Source organism: Apis florea, unplaced genomic scaffold (genome assembly GCF_048593485.1).
Source record: "Apis florea isolate Af1SG1 unplaced genomic scaffold, ASM4859348v1 contig_3696_pilon, whole genome shotgun sequence".
Classification (NCBI taxonomy): Eukaryota; Metazoa; Arthropoda; class Insecta; order Hymenoptera; family Apidae; genus Apis; species Apis florea.
In genome coordinates, this window is record NW_028256809.1 from 3,334,409 (window position 1) to 3,361,138 (window position 26,730).

At 39.0% G+C, this 26,730-nt stretch overlaps 1 protein-coding gene across 5 annotated transcripts in view; it reads right to left on the minus strand.

Annotated features, from left to right (window-relative positions):
* Positions 1 to 26,730, minus strand: part of LOC100868848 (tubulin monoglutamylase TTLL4) — a 162,408-nt gene that overhangs the window by 29,466 nt on the left and 106,212 nt on the right. For 2 of the 5 annotated variants that reach the window (XM_086914650.1, XM_086914651.1), the window contains one exon: positions 19,919 to 19,950. The gene's annotated coding sequence lies outside the window, so the exon portion shown is untranslated. Of the gene's footprint in view, positions 1 to 11,306; positions 11,330 to 19,914; positions 19,951 to 26,730 lie in introns of those variants that run through there. The other 3 variants (XM_031919104.2, XM_031919109.2, XM_086914655.1) reach the window with 2 other exon arrangements.

Genomic DNA, 26,730 nt, shown 5'->3' on the forward strand with positions numbered 1-26,730 from the left:
ACAACAATTATTATGATTGCAATTGAGATATTAATTGCTGCATTATATCGTTATTTATCACGAGCATTTAAACGCAATTTCACAACTCGTATATCCCAATAATCCTCATCTTCGAATTTTATTCCGATTGAAAGAAGGAACAAGAATATTTCATCTCTGTATCGTGAAGTTTAAAATCAAATTTCGATTTCTTTTTCACAAGGAATTTCCATTTCCAAGAATCAGAACACCCTTCAACACCTCTCGCTCCTTTCAATATTCTTCTCTCCCTCTTCCAACATTTTATAATATTAAACGTTAACCACGCGTAATCCATTCGCAGAATCCAACCAGGGACGCCTTGATCGAGGCGGTTTCTTTTCAGCCGGATGCGGAAAACGCGTTTATGCACGGTGAACGTCCGTTCCCACAGTGTTTGACTTTCGATTTAAGGGGCAGGGTAAAAAAAGTCACCAGGCTAATCGCACAGTTTCTCTAACATCCACGACACGCCCACGGCTTCGCCTCTTTTTCCCCCAGCCGATCCAATTTTTCCCTCTTTCTTCGACGAAACAGGGAATCGAGGAACCCCCTTTCGATGCCCAACGCTTTTTGCGCCTCGGCCTTTGCGATCGTATAAATATTAATACGAGCGCGGATCTCTCTCGGCTAAGCAACGAGTTTTTCTACTCGCCCGCCTTTCGATCGATATTTATAGGATCTATCCCTTTCAGCTTTCGAAAATAGGTTTTTCAGACCTAGGAATGAAAGGAGCAGCGACGAGCGATTTTAAATAAACGTTTCTTCTTAAAATTAATACGTAAATTGAACGAATAAAATCTCGACGCGTTGGAAAAACTTCACGTTCGATTTATACATCGTTCGAATCTGTATCACGTTTTGGATCAAAAAAAAAAAAAAAAACTGGAAAAAAGCGAGGCACGAAAAAGGGGGGATACGATGGGACACGAGCATGGACGATTCCACGAAACGCGAACGTTACGGGTGTACAAAAATGGCTGTGCGGAGGCATAGGTATTCCCGTCGTGCGGGCCCAATTGATATTCGAGGGGCGAGGGCCAGAAATTCGTGAGAACAATTTCGGGGATCGGTCGCAAAAGTAGGCGTTCGAAGCGGTTTGCTCGATCCGGAGAAATCGTTTTCTGTAGAATTTAATTTTCTATTCCCAATCGAATAAAATTGATCTCTTTCTTATTTTTAATAAGAACGCGAATTACGATTCTTCGATATGGGTTGTATGGGAAAAATTGAGCATTATCTTTCCTTTAATTGTGTCGTTAATTAGGCCTGTCAAATAAACCAGAATAGTTTATTTTCATTGATCGAGAGTTCCATGAATACTTCAATCTATTGTTCATCGATACTCTTTCCACGCCTCCCCTCGTACATCTACGAGCAAGAAAAACTTGGAATCTTAAATATATATATATATCTTGGAAGGAATATTTTATGGAAATCGCAGGAGAAAGAAAAAGAGAGGGGGAAGATCGGTTCGAAGGGACGCGATGAGAACGATCTGAACGCGTAAGTGGCTTTTAATCGTGAGGTAAATGGTGAATTATTAAAGTGGTCGCATGACCGGTCAGAGCCCCACGAGGAAGTCCCCATCCAGCTGATAGAAATTTCTACTCACGTGCTACGTGATTAGAATCACGAGGCCCGTCTGCATGACGTATGCCGTCGACGATCGGTGACACGTGACACTCGCCGAGTGTCATTCTGAAAATCACGGCCTCCAACGACCTTCTGCACTACTTTTCAACAGGCGTCAACCGTACTCCTCGTTTGCGCGAGGATATACGTCCACAACAATCAGTAGTGTACCTTTCTACTTGCAGGGGACCTTCTTTTCTTTTCCATTTTATATACGTACAATTGAATAGTTTTCGAGACTTTTGTGCCTTTTGTTCCTTTAATTATTTATTAATAATTCTTTCGTCGAATTCTTCATTAAACATTCCTCGCAATATTTTGTATCCAAGAAAATTGTACATCTACTTAAAATTAGACAAAATAAAAAAATATTCGTTTCCTTCTCTGAAACTCTCGTGAATGATCGATACAAATAAAATTATTAAATCAAAGTGACTCGAGATTCGTAAATATGATCAAGAATTAACAATTCGATCCTCTCCTCTAATTAACCGTCCCAACCCCCCTCGAGGCGTACTCGCCTAGAGGCTCGCCTTTGTATCAAAAGCCAGAGCGCGTGGAACAGGCCAGCCAATTACCTAGCGTTAATTTCTCAGCCGTACAATTTTCCCGCGATATCGAGCGCTCGCCCCGTGTTCCACGCTGCCCCGTGAAATCGATGATTATCGGCAGGAGGAGAAAAATTTGCGATACGGGTGCGATTAGAGGGGGCTTAACAATTAGTTTGTGGCGGATTTGATGGCCGCCTCCGGGTTATCCGCTCGATGCAGATCGCTTGATGTAAATCTTGTTAATTTTTTGGGGATTGTAGAAATTTACATTTTGTATGCCGTAGATTGCCCGTATTTTATGAATATTTATTGTATATATTGTATGTATAGTACAGTTTTACAGAATTATTTTCAGATTAGATTGCAATTTTAACTGTTTAAAAAAGTTTTCTTTCACTTGTCAATTCTTTTTAGCGACGATTACCGTGTATCACAGGCGCTTTTCCATTTTTATCGCCGATTTATGAATATTTATCGGGTGTATTTTTATCCTGGCCTAGGTAAAAGTTCTTTTTCTTGATCGAAGTCGAGAGATTACGAAGAGAAAATATCTTCTTGATAGCAATACAACGAGCAATTCATTTATAAACGATGATCTCTTATTTTTGGAGGATTTCCATTTCGAAAATTTTGATCCAAATAAAGAGAGAGAAAGAGAGAAAAAAAATAGGAAGAAAGAAAAATTTGCTTTCACGCCGCAACATTCGATTTCCGCGAAAGCACAATTATACCAAGATTATCCATGAAATATCGTCTTTATCAAAGGAGAGCCGTCATCGTTAAACGTGATCATAAAGCGTTTAACCGATCGATTGGATATATACTTTGCACCTTGTCCTTGCGTCAAAGTAATCGCATAATTATCGACGATCTAATTGCACGTCTCGAAACGTTTGATCAGGGATTGATTTTTCTTTTCTTCTTCTTCTTCTTCTTCTTCTTTTTTTTTTATATTGGTGCTCGTTTATGGCGAGGAAAAGAAGAGATGGACGAGATGGAGTCGTGTTTCGATCCGCGAAGGGATCTATCGCGCGTGGAAACACGGTCGAAATCAATTCGATCGCGATCGAAATCGATAAAGAGCAAATAAAGTGTCATTTAAAGGCGGGAATCGAAAATGCACGGTCATCCGCGATGCATTAACACATGCGGACGTGGCACGGATGAGAGGTATACGTTGGACAGGTTGGCTCGATGCGATTTAAATTACAAATTGGAGTAACGGTGGTGTTGCGTAATTGTCACTTTATCGTGGGAGGTAATACGTGTCATTAACGCGGCGATATTAATCTTTGTGCGCAACAGTCGTTCAAAGGATCGAGGCAGGCTTGTTAAATTTTATCGCTTCGTCATTTCGTCATTACGTCTCCCTTCCCGTTTTATTAAGTTTTAATTTCTTCTACGAGATTCGAGTTATAATTAGAACGCCGTACGTGAATCAATTCCAAATAATTTAATTCGGATCGAAGTTCGATATTAGGTGAGATCGCAATATCTCCTCACTCGTCACTTCGTTTTCATATATATTTTAAAAATAAATATTGCGACACGTTAATTCGATTAGCCTTTTTTTTTCTTTTTTTAAGGATCGAAACGCGATCCTCAATCACGGTTTCATCTTATTAAATTAAGCGTTAATTTAAAAGCGTCGTCAACAAGTGTCCCCTTTAAGGATAATTAATTGGGAAAATAAAGGGTGGAGCAAAAATCGAGCACAGCCGATCGCGTGTCGAAACGGCTACCGGATGCGTATTCATGTCAACCGGAGGGATTGCGACAGACGCAAAAAAAAAAAAAAAAACCATGAATATTTGGATCTGTCTCGGGAACGTTCCCAATGACGTCGCAGCAGCCTTGATCTCCCCTCGATCGCGATCGAAAGGGCAAACCGATTGTTCCCACTCTGCTCGATGAGTGTAGAGTACGTGCGATTTGCACCTGCTGCATTTTTCGTCACACAACGAATATTCGAAACGAAAGAGGATCTTTTCGAGATTCTCTTGTTTCAGGGGACTTAAACGGATACAGATATTTATGCGAGTTTACACATTCTGCTGCTCTTCGTCCGATCGTTCGATCGAAGGAGGATCTTTTTGAAAGGATTCTCTTGGATTTTCCTTTTTTGGAGATTGGAATTATATTTGGAATATTGTAATATCCCTCGTGTGTTTTGTAGAAAATCGTTTCAGAATTCTTTTGATGATTATTCGGCGGCCAAGGAAACTGATAAACACTGATTCGTTTAATTTCTTCATTTTCCACCAAGTATTATTATATTACAAGCAAGTTGCTTCTCAATTAAACGTTTCATAAACATTAATAATAATTATAGCACTCAGAGATCAGATCTCATACCTTATTACTTGCTTTCCTTATATTTCCTTAGGGGAGTATTTCAAAATATCTGATAAAAAGTAAATGCAAAGATCACTTTAAAAAGTTAACATTAACGAGTTAATGTAAATATTTCCAATATTCTTAAAAAAAATATTCTTATCATTCTTATCATCCTAGATATGTAGAAATTAAAATTTTTTCCCCACAAAATATATATTCCAACGATCCAAATTTCCGATATCCCTATCCAAACATCCTCTTCCACCCAAATACAACATATCTCCAAATTTCCAAACTACATACCTCTCCACATACGATGATATACATAAATTGACAAACCTGATTGAAAAAAAGAAAAAAAAACCATCAATCACCCCCGCACACACTTCCTCCACGCCTCAAGCGCCCTCGACGATCGTATAACCATCATCTACCAACGATCGCCCCAACGATCAGTGCAGCGCAAGCGCCCTTCTTCCGTCTGCCGTGCACGCGACGTGCACGCGGTGTCATTGGCGATTAACGCGCGCGCGCGTGTGCCCCGCTCGCGCGCTTTAACCAACTACTCCTCGCCGATCACCGACACGATCGTCGAATCGCTGCCCGGCCGAGCGACGAAGACGACGACCACGACGACCGCGACGACCGCGACGGCGACGAGTCGGCGCGGGTGAGGGGGAGAAGGAGGAGGAGAGGGGGTCGCGATGACGTCACGTCCGGCAACGAGTGTGGGAACCGGCGGCAGGTGCGCTCGAGAGTCAGTCAGAGAGAGCCCCGTGGACGGGGGGAGGAGGGAAGAGAGAGAGAGAGAGGGGAGGGGAGAAAGGAGGAGGGGAAATGAATGGGGAAAAGAAGTGGAAAAATTGGTCCTGGAGGAGGAGGAGGGGAAAGGTTGATGGAAAGAGGAGGAAGGTGCTAAAAATCGGGCGGGAAGGAAGCGATAGCCGGGAGAGATTGAAGGAAAGGGGGGAAAAGCGTGTGTGGGAAACGGACGTGGCCCGAAGGAAACGCAAGGAACTTTTGAGATTGGTCGTCGAGGGAAAGATAAGGGCGATGCGAGGTGAGCGATAAGGAGGGAGTTGTTTGTAAATGGAACAAATGGAGAGGATTTTCGGTGAAACGAGGCAATTTATGGTTGGGCGGCTCTGATAGTGGGAGTGTTTCATAATCGGAGAATATGAATTGGAAGTGTTTATATGATTATTGATTGGTAGGTGATTAGATGTTTGTAAATTGTAAATATATTGTTCTTTAATAATTGGAGAATGTTTAATTGTTATTAATATTACGGTGTTACGGTAATCGAAGTAAATATTTTTATGCTTTCGATAAATTTTATAAATCAATATTGCATAGGGAACGTCGAATTTTGTTGCCCGAAATAAAGAACATGGATTCTCGGATTGCATGTTTTCTCAGCTGCGTTAGTATAGTATAAGATCGAAGAATCTTAAAAACGCAATGATTCACTACCTACGATTTGCATATAAATCAGCACGTGTGCTTGGACTGGATACATTCAGTGCAATCTCATTTATTTACATGATGCAACGTTGCGTAATAATTTTAAAAATTACACGATCTTTTGTTTTTATAGCAATTTCTATATGAATACATTGAACAAGTGTGTATATGCAAGTGTGTATGTGAATATTCTAGAACATGGTAAATAATATTTCTTCGTTAGAGGAAACATTTCACAATATATTAATATATTGTAAACGTGAAATTTTATTTTATTTCAATTCAACGTGAGCGTATAAACCAAAGTATTTTAACGCTGTGAGATATTTTGAGAAAATCAATAAATTCGTTACAATAATTGATCCAAACTACTGAGAAAAAAACTAATTTTCAACTAACGATCGATCCGTTATTTAAAACTTTAGAAAATATCGAGAATCAAGAATCTAAATATTGGAAAACAATGAACGAACGTCAATTCAGTCTGAAACAAATCAAAAAAAAAAAAAAAAAAATAATAATTCAACTCGCTACTACAAGCAAGGATTAAAAATCTCAAGAATCAAAATAACATAAATGAACGAAAGGTGAGAGAAGAAAGTTGCAGGAAGGAGAAAGAAGACGGTCGGATTGAAAAATATAAACGAAAATCTGATCTGAAGTCAGTCACGCTGTGAGAAGAGAATCACGGTACGGTTTTACAACGTAGCAGCGGTATGACATCAAACCGGTAGTGTAATAAAACAACTCGTATGAAAAGACGGTCGTTAACACATTGATAACCAGGTGCATGGTAAGTGATTGAGCGAGGCGAAGTCCGAGGCAATGCACGTACCATAAGTGATACATTACAGAATTATATTCCCGTTCTTTGTGCACGGTGATGCATCATCCACGAGCAAAACGCGTGATGAAGTAGCATGGTAAGTTAAACTGCTTGCATGCTCTACATATATCTCCCCCTCCTCCTCTTGCTTGTGTGGTCTTGAATGAAGCTGCGTCTTGAAACTCGAAGAAATTAAACGAGATCCTTGAGATGCTTTCGAAGTGTGTTTCTTGCAACACCGAACTGGAAAGGACGTTGACTTGAAGAAAAAAGAAAAAAAGGGGGGGAGGGGAGAGGGGGGGGAGGGAGGAAAAAAAAAACGAGTTCGTTTTATATCGAACAGAGAGGAGTTCAACATTCAAGCGGTTGTTACTCGGTACCCAACTTGATCGTTCCGTCGTGTAAATCTCGAATTTCATGAAACTGAGGAGGATTCGTGAAAGTAACGAGGATGTTAACATGCATATTTCATGGCTGGCTATGTGGTAACGTTTTAAAAATAGATAAATAAAGAACGGAGAGGGATGGATTCTTTTTAACGCCAAAAGAATCATTTACAATCGACACGAAAAAGGATTCAGATCTCTAATTTTTCTGTCAATTCCGACTTTTTCGATCCCGTTTAACAGAAATACGACATCATTGAAAATCGCTAGGATAAAGAAATTATTTATTGCCCTTTTCTCGCTTCTAATCTCTCTTTGAAAAATAATAAATGAATAATAGATTCTTTGATAACGATTAATCGCGACGTAAATCCAGGACCAAGTTTTCCCGCGCTTCGTCACGCACGCATATCACGCGTGCCACCTGTAACACGCGCGCGATCCAGGCGTGTGCGTGCGAGGCCTCCGCTTTTTGCTCTTTTCCTCTCTTCCTCCTGCCTTCGATCCTCGAAGGACGAAGGGTGAGAGGCAGCAGGACAGGGGAAACTTCATCTATATATACACCGATACTCGTCACCCTTGATTCTTCAACTTCTTCTTCTTCTTCTTCTCTCTCTCTCTCTCTCAATTTTTTTCTTTCTCGCATTCTTTCACGTCTTCTTTATTTTTCTTTTTCTTTTTCGGAGAGAGATCGCCTTTCACGGATGATTTACTCTATTTCCATTGTTTTTTTTTTTTTACTTCTCATTTTTTGAATTTGTTACAAGGCTAAAGTGATTCTAAAAGAAAAATGGAAGATTTTTGTTTGATTTAATAATAAAGCTTGATTGATTATAATGATCGGTGTTAAGTCTTTTGTCTCGAAAATAAACGAACGAGTTGAATATTGTAATTGGGGACGAGATATAATATTTTATTGCGACCGTGTGCAAGTTTATTACTCGATATTAATTTCACACGAGACGATAGAAGAAATTTATAAGTTGTAATTTTCTCGTCGTTAAAGTCAATGCACGCACGAAATCTCACGTGATTTCACACGTTATCGATTTTCTCGTTACGTAAATTACGTAAAAACCGCGTTGAAACAGATACGCTATCTTCCCTTTTAAAGAGCACAAAGGAGATAACATCTACCTAAATATACGTGACTTCGTTAACGGGGGAAAAGAAGGAGAAGGGAAAAAATTCAATTTAAACCGCTTGATATTCCCTAAAAAAGAAATCGTATCTCTGTCGAAAACCTTTTTTTCTGAGGGACCAGAATAAAGAAGACGTTCGAGGCATTAATTTATGTAGCGAGGTTCTCAACGAAAACCTCGTTTACATCCTCATTTGAATGCGTAAATCGATCTGTTCCACGCATTCCAAACCACTTCTTTGACCAATTAACCGTATCTTGCTTTTACAGCTTCTGATTTTTTCAAGAGCCTGTGATCCAACTCTAATCGACTTGACTAACGTCCGGGCGTTCTCAGAAGTTCTATTCTAAAAAAATTAAAAATTAGAAAAGAGAATAACTCGATCATTATTGCATGTAATATATATTTAATTGAATTGAATATATAGCAATTTTTATTGAACAATAGAAAAACAAAACGAGGAGCGAAGAAATACATAATAATTTCCAAATATTAATTATCTAAAATCTAATTTTTAAATATAATCCAGAGATTTGCGAGCCACCAAGAGACTTAACAATCTCAAGGAATTCTATTGAAAACGAGAAAGAAATGAAAGAAGAGAACAAAATTCCAACGAAGAAGAGATTCCATCAAACAGAAACGAGAGAAAAGATAGAAATTCTAACCCACCTATGACGCAGAGGTTCTAATGAATAGGAGCAGGAATGAAAGAGAGAGAGAGAGAGAAAAAAGAAATAATTCCAATCGATCTAGCTGGGCCTATACAGCTTCTATCGGGGAAGAGAAAACGAAGGGGGAGAGATAGGAGAACGAAATGAGAAAGGAGCGAAAAAATGGGAATGCAATGTGGCTCATTAACGCTCGTAAAGGCGTTCGTGATGGCGCCCGATCGGCACACACTCGCGCCCCAAGGCCTGTAATCACGGAGGACTTATAATAATCTAGTATCCTCGTTCCTGCTGACCGACTGTAACGACTCGAAATTACAAGCGATATCAATTTTATAGTTATAACGCCGGCCTGATACACGTCCGACCATCGAAATAATCTCTCTCTGGGACGGTTGAAGAGATGGAATAAACGAGAATGATTTCCTGGTTGGACATTGTTGAATCTACATTAAATTACATTCTTCTAAATGTTTGTCCATAATTGATTTAATTAATTTTCTGCAGTGGATTTTTATGAATGTTTGATTTCGAAATTAAATTAATAATCGTTGAAATACGTATCTGTATAATGAATTGACCAGATTCTTTTATATTTTTTCATCAGAAATTCTCTCCTCTTGCTATTTTTCAATTCTTTTTTTGATAAAGATTCTCCCCCCAAAGGAAATGTTGAAAAGTTATTTTTAAACGAACGAAACGCGATTACAAGCGTTAATATATTATTGAAAATACTCTTACACGATTCCGTTTCGAAACGTTTGATATTCCCTTCGAAAGCTGTAGGTAAGTATTACGTGTTCGACTACAAGCCTTGTATAGAATGATAATATGATTTCAAGTGTAATCATGGAAATATCATTGCTTGCTGAGCGGCATTCGAAACATTGAAACTTGGACTCGTAACTATTACGTATTCAATATCATCCCTTCGTTCTAATTACAGTAATAATTGCAAATTTTTGATAATGTATTCGGTATGATACACAGTTTGTAACCCGGCTGGAAGTTTTTTTCTGGAACTTCAATCCTACGGATGAAAATAAGACTACACGAGAAGCCAGAAAGTCCATCGATATTTTAACGATTGAGAAGATAAAAGGAATTTCAATCACTTACTACGAATTTAATTTTATTCCCTTTCTAAGTTCGTATACATTTGGAAGGAGACCGAGGTGTGTCACTCTATCATTTCTACTATTCTTCTTTTATTTTTATTTAAAAAACTTTAATAACGAGTTTTAAAACCTTTCGTAATTTTAAACAAAGAAAGGGAGATTACAAATTCTCGCCTAAGTGGATTAATTATTAACACGTTAAATTTTGCAAAATGAATACTAAAGAGTTAATAAATAAAGTTTGCTCCCAGAATCCTGTTAAAGCGAATATATTAACACTTAGTGTACTTAATTACAAGCACTCCGCTGCTCCCCCCATAATAAGAGTGTTTCAAGTTTTATTGAAAAACCGAAGTGAACAAGTTTCCAAAACTGTCCACGCCAATTTTTCATTTCGCTTTCTACACGAAGTCGAGAAATCTCTACGTGTCGTAGAGACCCCATCCTCCACGAGAATTACACGCGACCAACGCGTATGAATTAATCGAACGAACACGGCTACATTGTGGATAAGTGTGCTCTCGACTCGTGTGCTTCCGCTCAAACTGCCTCCAATTATGTCCTTTACCGTCTACAACTACGTAATGCAACTTAAATTCCTGGCCGCCCCAAAAGGAGAGGATCAACTTCGCCCAAGCTTCTTTTTCCACGAACCTAATTGTTCCATGAAATAATCGTTTAATTTGTATTTATTATGATCCGTCGAGGGGAGGCTCTCTGGATTTAATAATAGCGGTGGAGATGCACCGAGTTTCCTGTTGAGAGGTGAGAAGGGGGTAAGAAGGATAATCAGAGAATGAAACCGAGTCGTCGTGCAATTGAGAACTCGTTTTCTGGCTGGCAAATCAGACGTTACGGGATTTTTTTTTTGCACCGAAAACTCGATCAATCGTGTCGCTAAAGGAAACTTCGAAAAGCTTTCTCTTCTTTCTTATTCCGATTGTTTTGTTAAGATCGATTCGAAATTGATTCCATAATGTAAAATTACGTTGTTTGTTTGAATCGATCCAATCAATTGTAATATTTCGTGAGAAATTAACCAAATGTTCATGCAGAATAAGATAAAGAGAAACTTTTGGGAAGCTACGCGATAATTCTGTCATCTGAAATTGAATTTTAATAGATTATTATTAATATTGTTGTTATGATATTACTTACGATAACCGTGTAATCGATGAAACGACGCACATCGATGGAAAGGAAAAATTTGAATGTTTATCACTATTTTAAGACGCGTTTATATAAATAAAATGAATAAAATGTAAAAAATAATAAATACTTGTAACTCTACTTATTAATCCATCGTTAATTAACAACACATTTTATAACGAATCGAGGGAAATGAATGATGATACACGCGTTTAAACGAATAATTTGAATATGGAGAGAAACGAAAGGTTATCTAAACGTTTAATGGATAATAATAAATAATAGAAAGTAATAATAATTGAGAAATACCGTTTTATCATTTTCTTCGTGCACGCACTCGTCCACCGCGACATCACTTAAACTTTTCACGTTTTCATCACTCGTTTAACACAATGTTTAAACTTGCAGAATAGTTAACGTCCAGATAGTTTAATTTAATACGCAATCAACAATGTTTCCGAAGTAGTAAAATATCGAAGTGAACGGTCGCGGTGCTCGATTTAGACTGAAGGAAGATTACTTTGCTCGAAAGGCACATTGAGTCAAAAGTTTTGTATACATTCGTTATACTAAACTTTTCCCAATAAACCGAACCGTATTTATTCTAATTCTGCCGCACAAAGGATATCTTAAATTAAAACGAAGAAAACGATGATATCTAAATTAAGATTCGAGGATTCTCTCAAACGTTGATATATTTTTCCAACCGATATCGAGGATTTAACATTTTCCCCCCCACAAATTTAAATTTAAATTTCCCACAATTACTAATCCTTTCAATTTCAATTATTCATAATATTTAACCTTCGTCCAAAGATATCGATCCAGCCATAATAATAATAATAACTAATAATCATTCATCCAAGGAACAAGACACGAGAGACCAAAAAAAAAACTCTCTCTCTCTCTCTCTCTCTCTCTCTCTCTCTCTCTCTCTCTCTCTCTCTCGCCGTGACCCGTGCTGCTTAAACTCTCTCGACTCCCTTATCCAAACTGGTATCCACGCAACCAATCCCAAAAATAACGAGATCAACGCAGAAGAAACAAGACATCGATCCCCCTCCCCTCTCTCTCTCTCTCTCTCTCTCTTTCCACGTCCAAAAATACTCGCGTCTATTTCGAACTCCCCCACTCGACTCAACGAAGCCAACCGAACCAGCACAACTTTCTGCTCTCCCGATAGAGCGTCGCGACGCCCGCGCTTTTTCGGTGGCCGCGCGCGACCCGACGCCGGCGCCCGCGACCAGACCTCGCCTCCTGCTGGCCGGATAACGGGGGCTGCTCGCAAGCAACCGCCTGGATGCTTCGTCTTACCGGGGCGATCTCCTCTCGGATCATCGCCTCGCTTCTCCTCTCCCTTTTCCTTCTTACCGATCGAGAAGAAACGGAAGGGAAAATCGGAGATGGATGGAAGACGCCACCCCTAGAGAGGGGGTGAAGCGAAGCGATTGAAACGTTGTTGCTGTCGATGCTTTCTCTCTCTCTCTCTCTCTCTCTCGCGTTTCGTTTCGAAAGGGGTTTTATCGTCACGTTTTATCGTATTGGTCGTTCGATGGATGCTTCCCTGATAGGAGGTCGTGGCACGCCCCCGAACGCGCGATTTCGATATGGATTTTCGGGGAAGAGTGGGCTTGGAGATTTTGCGAATCGAAGGGAGTAGTTGTGAATGAATTCGAGATGAATGAAAATCATCGTGAAAAGAGGAAGGAATCGAGGGTGTTTTTGCTCTATTTTCGAGCGAGATGGATGTTGGGATAGAGGAGGAGAATTTTGTATTGGTGTATTAGATTGTTTTTAATTGGATTTAATTGGAAAATTGATGAATAATTACGATACTATTAAATGCAGGAGATATAAGTGTTGGAATAATTAGAAATAAAAGAGCGATTGCAGAAGAGTTATAAATATTCTCGTAATTTAAGTTAAGCGTTTTAACCAATCTTACAATTAGAAGTTCAGTGAAAGAGATCTGAATTTTTTATTGAATTTTGTCAAATACTATTTTCATTTCGCTGTAGTAGTTAAGAGTTGAATTATTTTTGGAAATATATAATTTGAAGTTTATGAGTTTAGGTAATTTGTTTATAAGATTATTCATAAAACATTTTTATTAAATGCAACATTAAAAAATGAACATACCTATCAACCTGTCACAATCGATATTTTAATTAATTAAATATAATTAAGTATTTAGTAAAATTCGTTAAAATTATTTATCCCTTCTCATTTCGAATTGATAAATTCGATGCATGAATATCGACAAATTGACAAATTTAAAAAATAATTCAGTATTCAAGTGATAGAAGTCGACTGCTGTCTGTCCATGGAATTCTTATTCTACTTCTCTCTTTATCCTTCGTTGGGACCGAAAGGCAGGAACTTATAAGGCTCCTCCGAAGGACAAAGTAATTCTTCTAGTCTATATTTTTCTCTACGTACACCCTCGATACCTGTCATACGATCCTGGTAAAAAATTCTTACGAACGACGCCAATGGCAAATATGTTTCGATCGGAAACGATGCGCAAGTCTCTTATTTACCAATAGCGGTGCAACGTTTCCAAGCAAGGAAACCATGGAAAATAAATTGTTACAATTGGAAGAAACATTAGAGATTTATCTATTATTGATTTTTACTTTTATAAATAATTGAAATATCGTTGTTTCGTTTCATGCACGTATCAAATAACTTTATCCAAAATCAATAACAATTCCAAAAATACCACAGAATAATCTCATCCATAAAACGAAATCTACGCTTACTTTTACAAAAAAAAAAATTCGTCAAATTTATCTCAGAAATTCAAACTCAACGAGAGAGACAAACAAAATCGAAGAAACTAAAAGCTGAAGAGACATATTCTCGACAAGGGCTCGAGTGGTTCTGTACACGTCCCTGGGCAAAGGGGTTGGGACGCCGACACGGCATGATGGGCGCCTGATGCGGCGCCAGCTCGTCTCTCGACCTGGTCGCACAGGTGTGCCAGCCACCACCCTCGAAGACGTCACCCCGCTGGAGGTGATGGACGCGTGACGTCGACGTGTCGATGATCCCGACGAGAGGTGCCCACCTGTCGCTCACCGCTTGTCGCGGCTCGGTCACGACGAGTTTCGCGAGCCGGCTACCAGGAACGCGGTGGAGTTCGGCCGAGTTGGGCGTCGCGACGCCTCGCGCGGGCGGCGACTGGCCGCGTGGCGCCAGTCCTCGGGCGTCGCGACGCTTTATCAGGAAGGCATGCGTCGACGTGGGTTGATGGATACGTCGAGAATCGATTTGAAGACTTTTGGGGATTCGAGTTCCAATTTGAATCGTTTCGCGGTGAAGTTTAGGAAAAGTCGGATTATTTTATCGTTTGGAATTGTCGTTGGAAGGAATTGGTAATGTATCTTGACTTTCTACGATGAAATTGTGATATTGTTAAAAATAATATTAAGTATTTATACAAATAAAATATATTTCTCGTGAAGGGTATCATTATTTAATTGCTTTGCGCTTTATTTCTAATTATTTTTTAAAAATTGATCGATCGTATCGAATAATTGGCAAGAGTCGTGATTGCAGTTTGGAAAATATATATGTAATATAAACAGTCTACAGAAGTAGAATGGACCGAAAGACGGTACGAGGTTTAAGTAGAAGTGGCGCGTCATACGACAGCCATGGTCACACATCTAACAACAACTTATACTACGAATATATACCGACATACAAAAAAAAAAAATTATTACAAAGCAATCTATCGATTATTTACCAATTCCCTAAAAATTACACGCGATAACCAACTATTCCAATTTCACTTCGTTTCATCGATCCTTTCTCCTCCTTAAACAAGAAACACATTACCTATAATAACACCGAATAATCGTTCGCAGGAAAAGGAAGAGGAGGACAATAAACACCCCCTCCGATAATATCAATCTCCCCACCCCAAACGCGAGCAACAAGCCAGGCCGCAATCGCAACAAAGCGAGATCAATATTTGCCCCCTGGGAGAGACACACACGCACCGGCGCACACAAACCCTGGCAACAGCCAGCCCTACAACGAGAGCCGCCTCGCTTCGAAAAAATTGTTAAAAACAAAGAGGAGAGAGAGAGAGAGAAAAAAAAGAACGACGCGGATCAATAATACTCGTTCGAACAGCGACGAGCTTTCTCCTCCTCCACCCCTGCCCATCGCCGCGAAGGAAAGAAGGAATCGACACCTCTCGAGGTAAGTAAAAATCCTTTGGACGCCCAGAGGACGAGGAAAACGCGGATTCAGAATCCGTGGAAGGAGCAGGCCACGGAGAAAGCGCCCCTGAGAAAGCTCAGCGGCGCCCTAGGCTCGCGACGCTTGATCAGGGGAGCATGAACGAGGCGGGGAACGAACGTCAGTCTCGACGACGTCTGACGGAGCTGCCCGTCAAACGGAAGACGTCGTCTGACGTACCAGCGGAACAGGGGAGCACGGCAGCCGAGGAGGTCGGTCGGTGGAGAGAGAGAGAGAGAGAGAGAGCTTTCCTCGTCGAGGGGAGAGCTTTTTCTCGCCAGGAGAGCTGCTTCCTCCACAGGCGGGAGAAGGCTTGGCCGGGGTTGGACGGTGTCAGAGGCCGCGCCGCGACGTCCTCCGCGGACAGGAGAACAACAGCCGGCCGGAAGGATCCTTGGCGTCTCTCCTCGAGGGAGCGTCGCGACGAGCGTCGTTACGGCGAGGAATCGGGGCAGGGGAGCACGAGCGCGGTGGAGGTCGTCGGCGTCGCGACGCGGGGATGTTTAATTTTAGACTCGTGGCTCGGTTGGTCGAAGGGGTGGCCGGGAACACGCCCAGAACTCGCGTGTGCGCGGTGAGACGACGTCGTGGGTGGTGGTTGAAGGGGAAGAGTGATGAATTTGAATTTTAACTCGCAAATTAGGCAATAATTCGTTGTATTAATTTTAGAGAGATGCGATAAATTATCTGATGAATTAGTTTGTCAAATAATTAATAATTTGTATTGATTGGTGTATTATTGTAAGAATTGTTAGTTTAGGGCTTTGAAGCGAAAATTATTGAAAATTTGTTGATAAATAGGTGTTTTTCCCTATTTATTGAATCTTGAAAATTCATTTGTTCAATCATATTGTTATATTATTAATATCAGATAGTTTGATATCTTCTTCTTATCAACACGTCTATGTGTAATTTTAAACTTATTTTCAACTTTAAAATTAATTATTAGTCTGAATTAGAAAAAAATGTACGTAAAAGTTGTAAATCGTAATTACAAATTTAATAACACATTTAATAAAAAAAAGTCCAATATTCTATCCTTCAAATTGTAGCAAAAGAAATCGGAAAAATCGATTAAAAATTTCCCCTTTTCCTCGACTCAAACATCACCACCATCGGATACTTTATTTACGTCGAATCAAACCCAACTCATCTCTATTCCACATCGAGATCTTTCAAACTCCTCAACGATTTTTCCTATTTTTCCCTCGAGAAAAACGGGGAAAACTGGAAACATTCTACTTAAACACGAGTACTTTCTACACGCCTTCTAAACGTTCACCGCGTCCGAGAAACGGAGTATCGATCGAGAGAAAAATTTTCTCCAACGTGCCCCCAATCCAAATTTTTGCGAACACCCGGGTTTCCTTCGTTCGCGCCACGGTTTTCGTTAAATCGCGAGTCCATCGCGTTGCCCACTCCAAAAGTTAGGGGAGCTTTCCACCTTGGTTGTTCTATCAGGATCGCATGAAGGCGCGGCGCATGAATGTATCTCGACGAGCTTACGAGCTTTCAAAGCTTGCGGTCGGTAAGCGCCGCGACGCCGTAGCAGGGTAGCATGGACGCCAGGTGGGGACTGGTTGGTATCGATTTAATTTCCTCTGCTTTTCCCCAGACAAGGAGCAAAGCAAAAGCAATTTTAGCCGACTCTTATTTGCGAGAATAATGAATAATTGTTTGAAATTTTATTACAACGGTGTGGCAAATAACGATGTGTTTTTTTGAAAGCGTAAAAATGGAATTAAGTTGGACGATGATTTGGGGGAGTGGAGAGAGAAAATGGCGGATGATTGTTCTGGGAATTTAGCGAATTGTACCTAGCCACGCGTGAATATTTTAATTGTAAATGTTTGTATTTGATTGTAACTAGGGGAGTGGAGAGTATACTTAGTTTTATAAGCTTAGTTCGATCAGTGACTCACATTCGGATGTAACAGGATAGCACGAAATATGAGAAACATCCCTTCAACTTTGTCGTTGGCCAAGTGTCGTAAATGAACTGGTTGCGTGACAATTAATTAAGAGTACGTACATAGAATCGAGCTAGAACGAATTCTGAAATATCGTCGATAAGACAAATGAAGTTTTAAATTGAATTAAATACATAAAAAAATCCAATCCAATCCTATTTCGATATAACTTATTAAAGCCGATTGTTTTATAATTTCCCAATATTTTATCTAAAATATAAAGCTTGAAAAACAGCTCGAATATATTTTACTTCACAGGCAAAACGTTTGCAGAGCAATAGCTGGAAACGAGCCACAATTCAGTTCGGAGTTGGCACGTTAGTTATGTAAAACGTGTAATCGAGGACACGTGGACTTTTATTCGCGATTTTCCGCGTTTCAAATGGGACAAAGGGTGTTGCGGCCGGAAATTACCATGGGTCGGAAGTTGACTCCCCGCGTTTGCGACACTAAACTTCGTTTCTCACGTGTGATACTTTCGATCCACGCTCGACAAGCCCGATTACAACGCTCGATACCGGTAACACGCCCGTTTCTGCTCCGATCTTATCATTTATTCGACATCCTGTTTACGCGCCAAAACTTGAATAATTGAATTGAACAGGAGATGAATTGAACGAACGTTTCTTCGTGAAATCAATCTAATCTCGATATACATTTTTTGAATCGCGTATATTTAATATTTGAGTTTTGTTAAATTTTATAAATCGACGAGTTTATTAATCAATCCTTGAAGTCGAGAGACTTCAAGCGATTAAAATTATTCGTTGGTGAAATTTCATGAATTGAACTTCATTCGATACAAATACACGTGTTAAATAAATTCACGATTAAAGAAAATTACAAGAGATATATCTCAATTTTGGTATTTAATGTTGCAGATAAATCGAATTTTCCTTTAAAAAATCGTCGAAGTACAACTAGTGTATATCTTCATTTAAATTTAATCACTCGAAATTATCTTCACTTACACGCAGAATAATTAAACTTCAGAATGATTGTATATAATTAAACTTCATCAATTCATCTTCGGTAGAATCATTTTTCCCGTAATGAGGTGACAAATTAGCTTAATTAAATTGAAGAACGTTACCAACAACAGATATTCTTGTTTAACTCTATCAAAAAGATATTAATCGTTTCTCGAAATTTTAATTGCTGATTCACGTATGAAGAATTAATAACACCTACTTCGATGTGAATTTGCAACTCGCTTTTATATATAACTCGACGTTGCAGTTATAAATATCACAAAAACGTACGAAAGACCAGCAAAATAAGAAACGAAACCTGTTTTTCGATTGCGAACGTGTCGTACTTGTCTGATTTTCCTTCCTTTCTTCTTTTTTTTTTTCTTTTTGAATTAATTTTATTCGCTAAATCCATCGTATATATATATCTTTTTATCGAAGTTGAAATATATCGATCAAAAAATAGGGGAAATTTAATTCAATTTCAATTTTGAAAATGTACAAATAAATTGTAAAAGTTACATCAGATTTTTTAAATTAACATAAATCATTCGATTTCAAAAAGATTTTGATGAACTCATAAATAGCTCAAATAATGATACGTAATATAAAAAAAAAAATATATATATATATATAAAATACTTGAACAAAATATCTCAAGAATAGTTAACCCAATGAAATAAGTCCAAATATTTTTCTATCCTATCCATTCTCCATCCTCTTCTATTCAAATTTCAAATTCTTTAAAAAAAAAAAAAATATATCCTTTCACCTTTCATTCTTGAAAACTTTCTATTCAAAGGCTGCAGGTATGCGGAGAGCGAGGATACGTGATCAGGGTCGAAACGACTGGACAAGAAAGAAGGGAGAGATAAGAGCCGAGGAAAAACGGTTCGCATGTAAGAAGGAACTGCGTTAAAGAGGCTGCTCGTGCATAAATCATCTTAAAGCGCATTAATTTGCCCACTTACACGTATTAATATGGATAGTCGGGCGATACTCGAGGGAACATGTCCCGAGACGACGCTTGGTATGCATCCAAAGTAGAAACAATTTTTGGCCAATCATCGTTGTTCCACGATGATAACGAACATCTGCGAAATGTGTTCGGACGGATTGTGAAAGGAGGCGGGATTACAACTCGTTTCTAGTGAAGTGGAAATGCTTTGCTCGACGGGTTCAGGACGACACTGATGTTTTTTACGATACGGTGGATTAATGGCGCTCCAGCCACACTTAATATCATGGCGAGCCGTTGTATTTCACGTGTCTTACTTCGACGAAAAGCCTCTAATTTTCTCGAACGAAGGAAAAATCTCGCTCTCGTTCAATCGATATTTCTTTGTATGTATATGTACGAGGATAACAGATTTTTCAATCTTGGTGCTAAACGTTAGATGTTGTAAAAAATTTTTTCGTACTCACTTACTTCAACAGTGGCTGCGATGTCTCAGCATTCTTCTGTGACAAAGAAATACAAATACGAATTAATAAAGTATAGTTTATATTAAGAATTATATTTAATTATATACTAAAATCGATATTAAGAATATTTAATTATACGCATTACAGAATACAGTAAGTTGTGTATGACACATTCATGGGATAAATTTTGAAACAATAGAAGCCAAAGGAACGAGTTTAAAAAAACGTTCGTGTTCACTCACGAGATAAATCGCGGCCATTTGCATTACACACGACCGGAGAATCTCGTGAATAGAGCTTTTTAACGGGCTTCATTAAACGACAAGACACCAGATAAATATCTCGATTATGAATCTCCTCATTAATAGCCGAAAACATTTATAAAAGAATTCAATTTTACGCGTAATAAACGTGTAATTTCGTTCAATCCTAAATCTTTCTGTTATCGATTCTCGCGCGAACAATTTAAGAAAAAAATGTGCGTGGACACGATATTCCCTCTTTTAAACGTCGTTATTAATTTCGTGAATGGAACTTTCAAATGAAGCAGGTGGACAAGGAAAAGATAGGGTGAGATTAATGCCAACTTTGAAATAGAATAATATATTCGATACCCCATTATCTTGTTGTGGAAAAAATTCTCAGGCAAAATTGCGAATTTGGAAAAGAAGGATGGTGAAATTTTGGAGATTTATCAATCGGAATTTTGAATTTTCAAAAGCGTCAATCCTTTTTTTAATAAAAGAAAGACGAGTATTCGGAGTATTCTAGAGGAAGAAACGTTGAGAAACACTGGTTCACAACTACAAAGTTTCCACAGCTGAAATGCAATTACCGTCGAATCGAAAACACCACGTTCGAACCGGCACAATAAATCTCGCCACCTTTCGGGAATCATTCCCCCATTCACCTTTAAATTAAATCGCACCAGGAAGAATAGCAATTCGGACAGGTTTCGAGGAAGAAGGAGGAGAAAAATCGTCGATCTCTGATTACCAAAAAACAATTTCACACTTTCGCCGAGCGGTTGCCTTTTCAACAGCCGTCATCATCTTTCGACCGATCGATTAGAGCGGGCGTGCAAAACGAAAGAAATCGAGTCGATTGTCGGCTCGCTTTCTCCATTCCGTGCAACAAAATGGGCACGTACACTCGCGGGCCCTTGTAATAAAACTTTAACGGACGTCCCTTCTCCTGGGAACAACCGCGATCGCGCCAGAAGCACTGATGGCCTTCCTCTCGACAACAACAATTTCGATCCTTGGTTAGAAAGAATTCAAAAATTACGAAACGGCGGCTATATAACAAATAATTATATGGAAATACTGATAATTTAATAAAATGCGAATTTATGTTATCACAAATTAACTAGAAAATTTTAGAAAAATTTGCACGCGATTGAACGATACTTCTCTGTATCCTCGTTTCACATCGTATAAGCATAAACTGTTTCCTTATTCCTTGTTTACTTAAACGCGTTCGCTCGTTCCGTGTCCGATAAGTCGTTCGATAAATAATTCTTTTGCCAACACTGTTGTCGCCGACGATTCACAACAGCACGTGTATCGATTCCTATCTTTCTCGATACGTATCATGGAACAAGCAGGATCGCTCTGAGCAGAGGATCGAGCTAGGAAACAAGGAAAGAGGAGAGAGAGAGAGAGGGAAAAATTAGCAACAGCACGTTTCAAGCAGCGCGCAATAATTCCCAGAGCCGCGTGTTACATTCGCTGGTCCACCGTGTTTTCATTCTTTTCTTCTTCTTTCTTTTCTCTCTCTCTCTTTCTATTTTTTCCTTTTTTAATTTATGGGCGCAACGACTCCTCGCCACGCCGCGAGGTGAATTCGCGCGCTGTTTAAAAGGAAAGAAAATAAAATGGAGGTAGGCCACTATCGGCCACCGTATGCATCGTTTCTCACTCTGTCCCACTTATAGGGTGCGCCAAAAGGAAGAAGGACATAAGTAGGAAGAAAAATGTGTTCGTAAATTTAGGAGTGTGCGATGCGAGTATAAGAGTTGGTTACTTCTGATGTAGCTGGTTCCCTTTCTAATTTTTTTCTTTTTCCTTCTTCTTCTTCTTCTTCCTCTTCTCTTTTCTTTTTCTTTTTTCAGGCTGCTTGGGGGGGTGTTTCGATGTCGAGGAGTTGGCTGCTGGTCGGGTATCGCAGGTGCACGGATGAGATGCAAGTATGTAACAGTGATTTTGTATTTTGATGAGGTATTTTCGCTAAGGTGGAATTGGATTCAAGGGAGGGGGTTCGAATTAATTTATATTCGAACTGGAAGATTTATTATTTGGATGAGAAGGCAAAGATAGAGAGGAGTTGGAATTTCGACGATGTATCTTTCGTATTCTCACGGGTGTTGTTTATATTTCAAGAAGAATTTATCTGGATTAATTTAAAATTCGTAGAATAAAAGATGTTTCTTAAGTTATACGTATATGCGCAACGCGTCGATATTTTATTTCGTTTCATATCGTATCAAGGCAGAGAGCAATCGACTGGTTGTGCAGACAGGTGAGAAATCGAGAGGTAAGGGGTTAATCGAATCCAAGTGCTTCACAGCGTGGCGCAAAACTACGTGAAAGTGCGCGAGATCGTGCAATATCGTGCAAAAAAAGCACGTGCAAAAATTTTTCACATATCTCTCTCTCTCTCTCTGTTTCATAATTACTGTAAAACACTAGGTTGGGTTAATAAGTTCTTTCGTTCATCGTCTTTTTTCCTCCCTATATGAATAAAAGAACAAACTTTGAAATTAAAAAATTTTCCTTTTTCTATATATTTCATTCATCAGAGAACGATCAAGCTGTTTGTCAATTATCAATTAAAAAGAAATAAATAATAACAATCAACTTATATTATAATAAACGAACAAAGAGAACGAAACAAGACGAGGTGCTTTCGAAAAAGCATATTTCACGATAGAATATCGTGACGCGTCAGAGTCAAATCTCGTGCTTTTATCGTTCATCGATCGAAGAATCATGGAAAGTAATTACCGTTCCTTAACAGCTTCCTCGAAGCTTTTTACACACATCTCGGTATCTTCGAACCGGCCATTTTTAACCTTTTTAAATTCTTCGTCGAAGCGAGATGAAATTCATAATGCGCTAAAAAAAAAGAAGAAAAAGAAAAAAAAAAATCGATCGTCCGCCTGATAAGCGTTCGTAAGAACGCTAATTACAGCGGTCGGCAAAGTGTTAAAGCTTCCACTGGCGAGGTATAACACCGTCTAATTGGATGTTCTAATTATGCGCATAAGTAAAATGGGATGGAACGGTGAACGTGCACGATTCATCGCTTACAGGATACGTGAGAAAAATATTTCCTTCTGATCCGTGCGAGATGCGTGCAAATAATCGAGATTTCTCGATCGAGGATGCGGAAGAAACGAGGATAGGAAAATTTTATAGATCTTGTTGTTGATTGAATTATACAAGTGTACGAATGATAATTGGTGGATTGATGTTATAACTGTAACATCAAATGTTCAACGATTCTAATTAATGATAAAATTAATGTTGGCAATTAAATGGTTCATTTTGTTACGTTCGTAAATTCTCGTTTACACGCCCATTCCAAGCAGGATGGGATAGGATAGGAATCAGTTTAAAAGAAATAAAGAGATTGTGTAGAAAGATTAATTATTGTTATTGATAATATAAGTAGGTGTTGCGTAAAAGAAAATAGTACGAATGTTATTCGTTGTATCTGTGCATTGAAAAGATACTATATAAATTATCCGTCTGTAAAATTTTTATACGCTATCTTTACTTTATGTTTCGTGATTATTGAACATTAATCACGAATAAATCAACTCAATTGCAAAAAGAATCATTAATTTCCCATTAAGAATCCTTTAAAAAATACTATTGAAAATTGCAATTGCAAAAATTCCAACTTTCACACAGTTGCAAAATTATTACTTACAAAACGGTGCAATATATCATAAATATACCAAATGTTTGATCAGCAATAAGCCACAAGCCATTCTTATCGAAGCAACAAGTTTCTTCTTTTTATTAATATAACACGTTCCAAAGAAGAAGTATCAAATTATAAAACCGAAGCAACGTAATCGAACGATCTTGTTTTAATTTCAAGGCTATCTACTTCGTTACCAGCAACATGTATCCCTTGTAAGGACATTCGTCCCCGATGCAACCTGTTGACATGTTATTATTTCTTTGACACACAAACAGAAAAAGTAGGAAAAAAGTAGAAAAAAGTAGCAACAAACACATATTCGAGAAACATGTGACAGCAACAAAAAGTTGCATTGCCTCAATACTCGATATAACATGAAACCAACCTCAAATTAAAAAGAAAAAAAAAAAAAAAGAAGAAGAAGAACAAGAAGAAGAAGAAGAAGAGAACGTCAAACCATGAGATGCAACCATCGACCCATATCATCCCGTGTACACGATTAAAAAAAAAAAAAGAGACAACAAGCGTCATGTGTAACGATGGATCGGGATAAAATATCGACGCGTCGAAAGTCCATTGCTGGGACGAGACGTCCCTCTCGAGAGGGGCCACGAGGTAATTACGGTGAAAATAACGATGGTCACGTTACCGGGGCACCGCGAGCTCGAGAGCGTAGACACGAAAATAATGACGACCAGTATAATGATGATGAACGCACGGAAAGAGAAAGGCTCCTCTGCCGCTCGTTTCGCAGAGGCGAGGCCAAAGCCCCTGCCAAACAGTTTCAAAGTCAAACAAATCGAAAGAAAAGTATAAGTACCGCGTGTAATAGAAGGGGTAACAACGCGTGTACGGGCATTGCGTCGGAGTTGGAGGGGATGGGCGAGGGGAAGGAGTGGGGCGAGGGGAGAGCGAGTGGTGGGGGAGCGCTGAGCGGACCCAGGCAGCTGACCAATCGCGTCGAAACGTCTACCGGGGAGGCGTGGCGCTGGCGCTGGGCCCCATCCCCTCCCCTTTCGACTCGGCCAATCGTGGCGCGGCAGTGATAGGGCCCGTTTCAACCGGGGCCCAATTGCTCCGCATCTTTTACGAGGAATCACAATAGTTCAGTGGCTCCGTGGAAATAAAACTGCCATTCTGTTCAGAGACTACTCTTGCTCCCTATATCTTGTTCCCTTCCTTTCCCTCCCCCTCCCCCTCCCTTTTCTCCCCCTTTTCTTTTTAACAACGCGCTTTTAACAACGAGTCCCTTCGATCAGGGACGAACGAGAGAGGATCTCTCAATGCTCGTTTTCTGGAAACGTGTTACAGAGCTCGCGGGCAGATGCGAAACCGTCTCGCTCATTCTCCACAGACACGCTTTTTCAAACTGCGTGTTTTACCTGTGGCCAAACGTGCTCGCCTCGATCGCAATCGTCATCGCATGAGCACCGTACATTGTTACGAAACGAGCACCGGTATGTAATTTTCTCAAAGGCCGTATCCTGATTATCCAGAGGCTCTTTTGTGCTCGAGATATTTACTGAGAAATGAGGTAACCTTGGAAATATATATATATAGCTGTTAATAGCAATTTTAATCCTTGTCTCTTGAAAATGTCCTCGCTCTTTTATGGTTCTTGTGATTATCTTATTTCATTCGGGAATTAAGAATGAAAGGGAATGATGGTATCATTGATATTAAGGATTCTATTAAAAATGATGCTGTGCTTTTAAAGTGTTTTCTATTTTTTTTTTTTTTTTTTTTTTTTTTGAGAATGGAATTAATGATAAAAATGGATCAAGCATGTGGTCTCTTAAAATTTGTTTCTCTTCTGAAACTATCCGGGTATGATTATCCTTAGAAATTTTCTTACACATGCTGGTATTTTTGCGAACACCTGCGTTCATTTTATACAATTTTTGTAAAATTTTATTCTGAGAATTTAATAAAATTAATTCAAAAATTTATGACATAAGTATATGTCTCTCTCTATATATATATATCGAAATGATACTTGAAAAATTTCATTTGCAACAACAATTCAAATATACGAGAAGACTCAGTAGTTAATTTATAAGAAGGAATCATCTTTCTTTCCTTTCATAAGAATCTTAGAATTGGCGAGTCTATAGTTGCAGCATAATCCTCGTACAACTTGAAAGTTGATATACATCTTTCTGATCTTACGAAGTATCAAATTGTGTATAAAATATGAAATATACGACTTTGATACTGCCTATGAAATCTTTTTGTATCGGAAGTTAGAGATGAAAAAGGATCGGATGATTTTTTTTAAGGAGTTCTTAGAGTTAATAGTTTTAAAAATTCGATATAATTTCAAAGAACAAATCTGCTTAATCATCTCTTCTCTGTCGCTTTTGAAACAACACTTTTCTCTTAAAATTCATTTAAATTTTTGCAATCTCATCAAGAATCCAAAACTAATGATTATTATTTTTCTCCTACTCCTACAAATATACAGACAATTACAGAAAATCGAATTAAATACGGTCCAAGGATTGAAATTAATTCATTCCCAACGGAAATAAATATCGAGGACAGCCTCGAGAGAGAAAAAAGAATCGTGTATACCTCGTTTCCTCCCCGCAATTGTATCAGCAATTTCGGTCCACGAATAAAAATGCGTCCCTCCTCCCATCCCTCTTTAAAAAAAGGGTCCTAATTTTCCTGGCGCAGAGAGGGGCCTGTTCTCTCTCTCTCTCTCTCTCTCTCTCTCTCTCTCTCTCTCTCTCTCTCTCTCTCTCTCTCTCTCTCCTCCTCCTCCTCTCCCCTCTTCTCTCCATTCACCGTTTCACATTATGCACTTTACACGACGGCCCTCGTGCACCTGTGCAACGTGGTTCTCCCCCCTCGAAAAACGAACAATGCCACTTGTCCCGG